Source organism: Rhea pennata, chromosome 18 (genome assembly GCF_028389875.1).
Source record: "Rhea pennata isolate bPtePen1 chromosome 18, bPtePen1.pri, whole genome shotgun sequence".
In the NCBI taxonomy this organism is placed as follows: Eukaryota; Metazoa; Chordata; class Aves; order Rheiformes; family Rheidae; genus Rhea; species Rhea pennata.
The window spans coordinates 10930429-10940382 of NC_084680.1; positions in this window are offsets into that span (position 1 = coordinate 10930429).

Here is a 9954-nt window from a genome sequence, read left to right on the forward strand (position 1 = left end):
AGGCCTGTTGCAATTAAGTAGGCTGAAGTGCTCCTGAACTCTTTAACCTCTGCCCTGGGATTGCTCCGCGTGCCCCGCGGCTGCGGATCAGCTCCATTGCACTCTCCAAACAGCGCCTGCTACTTAGCTGACATTTCTTTCTCCTGCTGGATCCTATTAGCACCCTGAGGTTGAAAATGCTACTTTGGAGTGTTGTAAGGAATGTGATTTATACTGGAAAGCAGCGGCAATCTATCTTTCCCTATGCACACACCGCGCGTGAGGCTGGAGAGTTAAATCCACATCGCCTGAGCAAACAGCACCGCGGATGATTGCCAAGGAGGCTTCGGACACCTCGGAGGGAGAGGAGCTGGGGCAAGACGGCGGAGCCGCTGGCGGGGAAGGCTGCTCTGGGGCCGGCAGCTAACGCCTGGCTCATGCGGGAAACTTGCTCCCAGTTGCACCTGTGCAAACTGGTGGTTTACAGGCCATGATGAAGGCAAGGTTGGGAGGTGCCAGGGCTTTTCTGCAAGGCCTCTGGTCAATGATCCGTAGTCTCCTTCTTTGCCCTTTTCCATTCCCCTTGGCCTTAAGTCTAGGCAAGACCAGAATGATCAGAATTTGCATGGTTTTGCCCGCGTGTGGGTACATATCGCAGATGATGCCAGCTGCACGGGAGACAGATGAAAGTAAGACTTGAGTGATGCCCAAGGAGGCCCGATTAGCCTTTATCAGATACGACACACTAACCACGGAGGCTCCTTGCTGGAATCCTGGCTTAAAATCCCCAGAGTGTCAGATTTCCTCCTCCTGAGCAAGGAGACACTTCATAGCGTTTGCCTGAAACTTCCAGATAAGCCCTGGGGACTGAAACCGTCTCCGTGCCATGTGGGCATTAAAAGTCCCACCCACCGATTTAAAAAAAGCCCCAAGCCCCATGAAACGCAAAAGCTGGCAGTTACTCTCCAACGCCTTCCTCCTCGGATGCCGCACGGCATCCCGCTTGGCCGGCGCTCCCTCCTTCGTCCTCGCGGGCTCACTCGCTCGAAAGCCCGGCTGAAAGCCGAAAGATCATCTTAGATACCCGACAGCGTGCAGGTACCCTCCCTGGGTAGGGGAAACAGCCTGAAAGTGCCCCAAAAAAGCAGGCAGGGGCTGATTTCTCGGAGCCTGCTGGTGAAGCAAGGAGCGCGGATCCAGCTCGTGCCTGGAGGTGCAGGCTTTGCTTCCTGGGTGGGTTTCTCTCCACCTTCCTTTTCCCTCCGTGGCAGGGTGTGGACAGCAGTAGCGGTTTTTCCCAGCGCGGCTGTACCCTGGGTCACCGCAGCAGTGAGAGCGCCCGGCCTCAGCCCTCGGCCTGGCCCGGCACGGCGGGACCTCACTTCTGTAAACGCTACTTAGGCGCTGGAAGTCAAAGGAGACGGAAAGTGTTCGGCGGTGTTAATCCAGATCAGCTTTTCTGGTGCCTTCATCCGTGATGCCGGAGGGCATAGCGCTGGGACTGGCTTTGTACGGGGCCGCACGCTCGCGTGCAAGGAGGAAAACCCTGCTCCCGCTTGCTCGGGCCACCGGCACCTGGCACCTCCGGTGCGACCGGCCTCGGGGCCGTGGACCCGGGGGCAGAGCCGCCCGGGATGCAGCTTGGAGGAGTCCCAGCCCGGCGCCTCCAGCAGGCCGGTCTCGGAGCTTCTCCCCCTTTTCCATTTCCGTGACTATGAAATAAGGAGGACAAGAGCTGAGAAGCACGTTGCTGGAGGCCAAGGTCTTCCCCAACTCCTTATAAAGAACTTTTGGCAGAAAGGTGCCGAGAAATTTAAGAAATCTGCAGGCAACCAGCAACGAGCTGGCTGCCCTACAGAAACATGCACGGGTGGGAAATATGGTTGAGCAGCAGCCTTCCCCGCGACTTAAAGAGCAATTTCTAGCAGCTGTGCAAGGCCCAGAATGGGGAGCAGAGAGGCTGCGCCGGGGCCGGAGAGCTGAGTTACCGCCGCTTATCGCGGCCGCGAGCGCGCCTCGCGTCGGGGAAGGGGCAGTGTTTACCCAGGCACGACGCGAGGTTAAAATTTAATAAGTCCTTGTGCAACTCTTTCTAGAGCAGCAGTGAGGACAAATAAACATCTCTTAAAATGCAGTCAGTACGCCGGCTCGCTGTTTGATTCGTTCTCCGGAAATGCGTGTTGTTTATAGCCATTCATTTCAGGAGCTAGGAACAGCAGGGGTTTGATCCACTCCACATTTCAGGCAAAATAATACGATCCTCCTTTTTCTCTTGTTTGTTCCTCAGAGAGAACACAAGGTCAAAATCTTCAGCTAGTGCAAAGTTTGCTCTTAACAGCTGAACATTTTTTTATTTGAGAGAGTTTCTCCTCTGCTCTCTCTCTCTCTTTTACCATGTCTCTGCCTCCAGCCCGCGAGCCCTGGAGGAGCTCAGGTTTCCAGAGGACTTGAGTTTCCTCCCTGAGCAATCAAGGCTCCTGGAGGGAATCAAAGTGGGGTGGCCAAAAACAGAGGCTCCCAAGGTGCAAGGTCTCTTACCTGCCCCCTTTGCATGGTGAGACAAGCAGGGGAGCGGGAACACCCCAACTCCTTCCTCTCCAGGAGGTGCTGCACTGGGACCCGCCATGGAAATCCTCCTTCTCTGGGAGCTGTTTCAGCCCTGCCTGTTTTACAGAGCTGAGAGGGAACAGTGCAGGCCATACTGACCAATACTCACGAACTGGGTCGCGCTGCCCATTGCCTTCCCAGGGCAAAACCCTTCTCTTGCAAAGACCAAAACGGGGAGTGTCGCTTAGGGGGATGTGCCGGGTCTGTGCTGGTCCAGGAGATGCAAACATGCTATCCTTCCTCAAACAAGTCCAAAGCCTCAAAGACATGCTCTGCTCCTCCAGAAGAGAGCCGAGGCTGCCCTCTGCCAAGGGCTGTGCGTCAGTGGGCTTTGATGGAGGGAAAGCAGAGGGGATCTGTGTTCATTTTAATAACCTCGTGACATCTGTGGAGCCAGTGATGTGTCTGCCTGACCTACATAAGCATACTGGAGCTCTCTGAACTCAACTGATCCACAGGCAAACACACAGAAAGTGAGCAAATGCAGTGGTGGCAGGGGGACCTGCCCTGAGATACCTGGCCACCTCCTTGCCTGGCCGCCCCAGCCCTGCTGAGGCCTCCAGGAGCTGCCATTCATTTGTACGTGCCCTTGGGACACCTCCAAGTAATACATGCAAGCTTTTGGTTGCTAATGACTAAAAAGGTGTGCTCTTAGGCTCAGAAGCTAGATTCCTATTTCCTTAAGGAGCCTGCTAATGGGTCATCAGTGGGTTTGAGTATCCTTCCTGCCCAATTATCTAATTTATCCAGCCTGGCAACACACCCTCAAGACTTTTCCTTCAGCTCTGTTGTTTTAGCACCTTGCACCCTTAGGCTACTCCTGCCAAGACTGGCACTGCGTTTTGGCAGTCTGGCACAGTCAAGATATCTGGTGGCCCTGGGTAGTAGGATGAGGCAACCAGCAGATGGTCAGAGGTCTAGCAGGTCCATGTAGGTCCATCCCTCCTCTAGTTGTTCCTTGGGTGAAGGGGATGGAGCCAGCCATGCCGTGCCACGTCCTCATCCAGCCTCAGGCCACCCAAGGAAGTTCGGCGGTACCCGGTTGGTACACGGTGGCCGCCTCCGGCAGCGGGGAGCCGGCACCAAGAGTGCTCCTTCGCTCCTTGGAGAGCGCGAGGAAGTGGTAAGCTGCGGGGACTGGCGGACTATTTGTAGACTTGCAAATGTAACCTTGGGAGAGCAAGCAAAGGCAATGAAATGCTTGCTCGATGATGGCCAGTAGGTCTCTCCCCGGGCTTTGCAGCAGGCAGCGGCGGCTCTGCTGGCAGAGCAGCCGGCCCCGGCCGCGGTGCTGCCGATGCTGCGGGGGTCTGGGGTCTGCAGCGCTCCCTGCCCAGCCCGGGCTGCTCCCATGGGCTCTCTCATGCAAGCTGCGTAATGAATATTTCTTACTGTTTCCCCTCAGCCAGCTTTAGAGTTATTAAAACATTTTCCACGAGCAACAATTTCAATTACATGTTTTTAAAAAGTCATTAAAGAAAATTCCCCATGAAATTATTTTTATTTCCCACTTCTCCTCCCTGCCTCCTCACCCCTCCATCTACTTCCAAACTAATGAGATTAATTGAAAGCTGCAAACATTTTCCAAGGGCCCAAGGCAAATGCTGTGCCAGACAAATATAACTCTTCTCCAGCTGTGCTGGATCTCCATCTACCTTCCCTCCCGTTCCCCGTTCAGAGCATTTCTCCCGGTGAGGCGTTGTGTTTCAGTCTCAGAAGGTGCTCACGTTTTGAAACCGTTGATAATTTTCCCTTCCTTTGAGGAAGAGAAGAGAAAGCGCCTCAGGAATGAGAGCTGTCAGATCCAATAATCTGAAATCTTACTTTTGGCCGGCTGGAGGGAGGGAGGTCTCTACCACGTGGTGCGTTACCCAGGCAAGTTGAAGCAGGGAAGTGGGGAGGGAGAGTAGAAAAGTTACTCTGCTCTCTATTGGTCCCACAGGTAGGAAAAAAAAATAAAATCCCCCAAACGAAATAACCTGCAAACCAAACCTGCCAATAGCCCTGTTCACCTCCCAGGCCTTCGTCCGCTGCGAGCGTTTGATTCCTCCCGTCGCGGGGTTCGGTTAATCGATGGAACAAATCTCCAGTGTCACACCTCGGCGGGCTCCTCCGGGCTGATCAAAGCAAACATCTCCAGGGCTGCGTGCCTCCGAAAACATCACGCTTCTCCAGACCGCATTTCTGCTGTGCGCTCGGGGTGGACGAAGGCGAGGGAACAATACGGGGGATTTGCTACCCGGCAGAGCTCAGCATCGCCTCTCCGCCAGTGCTGCTCTAAGCAGAGCGGAAGAAAACCCCAGATAACCCCCAAACCTGCTGAATTAACTGGGGTTGTGGTTCGCACCCGGGTATAAGCAGACCACGGTGAGGAGGAAGGCGATGCTGCGCTTCGGAATAGGAAAAAAACCCCACATTCGGTTGCTCATTTTCCCGGGAAACCCGGCCCAGCTGGGGACGGCAGAGGTGCTCACGGGTGCGGCGCGGGTCCCCTCCGTAGCGGGGCTGCCTGCATCCTCCGGAGTTTCGGAGGAAAACTAAAGGCCTCTCCGCGGGTAAGAGGCCAAAGACCTGGAGAGGCGCGGCGGCCCGCGAGGGCGCAGAGAGGTGTGCGGGGCGCCGAGGGCTTGCAGCAGCCCCCGACACGCTCCGCGGCGCGGCGCGGCACGTCCAGTCCCCGACGCCCTCTGACAAGCTAAAGCCCTCCGCTTTATTAAAGATACATTCCCAGGCTAATAAAAGACGCGTTGTCTAGTGGCGGCGAGGCCGCAGGATGTTATGTTTGGAATGTTTTTTGGCTCTTGTGTAATTAAAGGACCCACCAGCTGCGGATTGGCAAGAAGCTATCCCCCCCCCCCCCCGCAGCCTGGACAGACAGACCTGATGTTTTCTGCGATCTCCATGATGCCTCCAACCCCCCTTTGATGTGTGCAACTGAGGAACTGCCGAAACTCCTGACCCCGCAGGGATATTTGTCTGAGCGTTGCTCATTAGATGACCTAGCAGGATGGAGAGGAAATTAATTAGGGAAGGGAAGAGACCGATCCCTGCATACATATTCATTAGTGCATTAGGGCTCCCTGGCCGGTGTGGTGAGCCCAGGGCAAAAATCATAGTAGGACAGTCACTGCCCTGAAGATTTCAGTACCGGAACCAAAGGATGGACTGTTCTCCCTGTTTCGTGTGGGAGGATGGAGATGCCGAGCAATTAAAGGCCTGCCTTGAAATAATAAAGTGGATTATCACACGCGAGGTGTGCACGGGAGCCAGACCTGGACCCATTGCCTCCTGCGTCCCCACCGGTGCTCTCGCCCATCCTGATGCTCTCAGCTCAAGGAAGGCACTGGGCCATCGATGATGCTGAGCTGGAGCAGCGAAGGGTGGGACAAACCTCCAAACAGGCAATTTTTAAGTGCAAAGCCAAGTACCAAGCCAAAAAAATCTGGATCCAGCAGATTTGAACAAGCCTGGTGAGGTCAAAACTCTGAGACCCTTAGGTAACAGCTACCATCAGCGGCAGCTTGCGTGGCTCCGCACGACTATCAGCGAAGCAGCGAAATCCCGCTGCTCGTGATAGCCATGTCCGGTACTTCGAGCAGCAGGGCTGGGTGCTGCCGCCGGCAGAAACACTGTGGCAGCACCGGGGCGTTGTGTTGCACGGATGAAAAGAGGTCTGAGAAACTGGGCTTGGGGACTCAGCCCTCTCCACGCGACAGGATGGTGAAGTCCTCCGCCTCCAGCTCGCAGTGCATGAATAAATCTCCCCAAATCACTGGAGAACACGTTGGTGCTGATACCCTCAGTCACCTCACCACATTCCCCAGGGAAAGCAAAAAGCTCTCCCATGGCCCAGCCCACAGCTCCCCGTGTCTCCAGCTCCTCTCTAGTGACAGGGGCTTTCCAGAGCAAGAACAGGTTGGGGCAAAATAACGTCAAGGTACGTGTTTCTGGACCTCTGGAGGACATCTGGAGTTCTTCCTTCTGCCCAGCCTTGGTAGATCATTGCGCTGGCAGCTCCTGAGTTGTTTTGTGGGGTGAGATGGAAAACCCCAGCCCATTAAAGCCGAGCGGGCACAGCATAGCTCCCAGCACAGCTCCCAGGCAGCTCCCCTGCCTGCAGCCCTGCAGCCTGCTGACTCGCTTGCTGGGGCAAATCCCGGTCTCAGGCCCCCGAGTGAACATTTCTGCAGGTATTTACCCTGCGAGCAGCCCAGAACTGCCTTAAGATAAGGCGAGCGTTGGGAAGGCATGGAAATGCCTGCCAGGCCTACAAACCTGCAGGGCAAATTAAGCAATCGTGTTCCCAGGACATACATAAAAATAAGTTAAAAAAAAAAATTAATCCATAGCAACAAAAGGAGATTGCATGGCAACAGCAGCAACTGCTGCAAAACAAACCCGGAACCAGGCGAGAGGGGGCAGGGAAAGCGAAGCCCCGCCGCGTCCTGCGGGGGGTTTAAGGCCAGGCGGGACGTCGCACCCCGGGTCGGTGGGAGTTAACACCCCGGCGCGGTGCTCGCGCGAGGGGCCGGCCGCCTTGTCCCGCTGCTCCGTTGGGCTGCTGCCCGTGCCCTGCGAAGCCTGGGCGGGAGGGACGGGCTCGGGACACGCTCCGGCTGCCGGAAAGCCGTGCCGCCGGCGGAGCCCTCCGGGAAGTTTTGCTCAAAACGCCGACGTGCGGGGCTTGCTCCTGCCTCACCTCGGTCCTCGCGAGCCTCGGCTTGGGCTGCCTGAACGCAGCGACCGCGCTGCCGCGGGCGCGTGGGAAGAGCGTGACGGGAATCAGCCCTAAAGGGCGGGAACTGGAAGCGGCGAGGTTGGGAGCCGAGCGCGGGAGCGAGGGTGGCAGGCGGCCACCCTTCGCGCTGGCGGTCAGCGTTGCTGCTTCTGCTGCGTGCTAGGAGGGATCACGTCCGCTCCTGGCACGGCAGGCAGGGCCCAAAGCGCTGGAACGATGCTAGGCGGGTTTGGGGCTTGGAAGGAGAAAGAGCTGCATGGCGAATCCAGCTGGGATCGCGTAAAACCAAGTTACAGGCAATTTGGCTTTATCGGAAGCCACGTTAAATGGATAGTTGTTAAAAGGAATAGATTTTCCATGCTCTGAGAGCCAAAGCAAATACAGTGAGACATAATTAACTGCCTGCCTGCTAAAATAATAATTTTCTTACGAATTGAGAAAGGTAAAGCCCAATGAAAGATGGGCCTGATAAAGCAGCAATGATTCTTCACTGCACCTGACAGAGCGCGCAGATAAAGAGTACAAATAAAGGCTGTTCTGTTCCCAAAGCAGATGCATTTTTTTTTTTTTTTTGCATGCGAGGCTCTCCTCTCTGCCCCTCGTAAAGGCCCACGTGCAAGACGAGCTGCAACGGCGGCCGATGCCCTCCGCGGGCGGGATGGGGGCACCGGCGCGGCGCCGGGTTCTCGGCAAGCGCCGGCGGATTCGCCCGGCGCCGCCGGAGCAGCCGCCCGCCGCGAGAGGCGCAGCCGGGCAGAGGCGCCGCCGGCCGGCCCCCGCCTCGCAGCGGGGCGGGCGCGTGGGGCTAACGTCTCGCGGGAGGATAACGTCTCCTGTTTTTCAGCGATTTTAATCAACACGATCACTTCTTAAAAGTCTATTTTCCCAGCCTCCTCCAAATGCAGATACTCTTTTTCTCCCTCAAAAAACACCCAGAAACCAAAACACCGATTTCAGGATCTAAACCACTCTGTCTTTTAGACGCATTGAACATTACTTCATGGCTGAAATCACAGAAATAAATCCACTAATAAAGTAGAAACTAATAACTTGCACCCTTTTTGTCTTTCCACGGGAGTCAGGAACAGCTTAGCCCATACAATAATTACACTGTATGCACAGGAAAAAAGTTCTTGACTCCTGCCATTCCCAGCCCTTCCCCAAAGGAAAAAAAAAAGTTGGCAATAAATTTAAAACAGTTTTATTTACCTTGAACTACTCAGCCAAGAATGCACATTATTTAGGGACTGGAATAAAAAGCCATTCACTCTAGTTCAATTGGCCATTTAGTTCAATTTGTGTGTGTTACTGCAGGTAATTACTATGGTAATAATGTACTGTAATCTGCACTGATTTGGAACTTGTCCTGTTTCTGTATTAATAATAAGTGCCACATATGTACTAATTACCAGTTTGTTACCATGGTTATTTGCGTAGATGCCATGTTAATGATACCCTGGAAACATAAAGCAATCACATTTTTGAATTAAATCTTTGTGGTCTCTTTAGTGCTAAAAGCCCAATTCACATAAAATAATGATGAAGCAAATGAGATCATCGCTGCTGACTTGCCAGCAAGCTGATTAGCCGCACTGCATAAATATACGATTTTACCATACTGAAAAATTAGAGCCTCCAAAACATTTTCCACGGTTGCTAAGTAACTTCCCAAAGATTACATCACTTACAGGAATACGCGGTGCCAAATCTGTCTTGCACACGTATTTATAGCCCGCGCGGCGCGGGGAACGTGTGCTGGGCGCAGAGGGCTCCGGGGCTGCCAGAGGTGCAAACTGCTGGCTGCCGGCCGGACGAGAGGGGCAAACAGGCAGACGTCCCTCACCGCTGCCCGCCGACTTGCACACGCAGCCTGCGCTCGGCGGCACGAGCCAGCGAAGGCAATCCCGAGAAATACATGTATTTTATGATGAGTTACGGCCGGGAGGGACCTCCGCTCTCCCTCCCGTAGGATAATTCCACGCTGTCAGCCCCGCACTGCTCTGCTTCTCTTCTTGCCTTTAAATTAAACGGAGCTGTACCTCCCCGGGCAGGATTTGTCGGAAACGTGCTGGTGGCTACGGCTGCCGCCCGGGCGGAGCGTCGCGCCCGCGGAAGGGAGCCGGCTTTCCCTGCGCGGCTGCAAGGCGGGTGCAGCTCCCCTTGCCGGGGCCTGATCCCGCACCGCAGCCTCGCGCCGGCCCAGCCATCGCCGCCGCATGGCCTTTCCGGACCTCGTCCCGGGGCCGGGCACGCGGCCGTCGCGAGCTCTCGCGGCGGGACGGCGAGCGGAGCTCGACCCTGCGCAGCTCCTCTGCCCGGCTTGCGCCGCTCGGATCGTGCCCAAAGCAGCCCGTTGCTCCCACGCAGCAGTCACCGCGCTGCCCATCCTGGATCTTCGTTACGATTAAAAACAGCCCCTCGGCAACAGAAACGTTCCCTTTTCCCTGACCGCATCAGCAAACGGGTCCTTCCTGCCCTAAAAGCAGCGGCGATTCTGCAAGCAGGGGCTCGGAGAGCCGGAGCGGCGGAGCCGGCACCCCCCAGCACGGGCACCGAGGAAGTGGGGCTTCTCTCTTTTTATTTTTTTATTTTTTTTTTTATCTTTCTCCCCCCCCCCAATACTGCCGAGG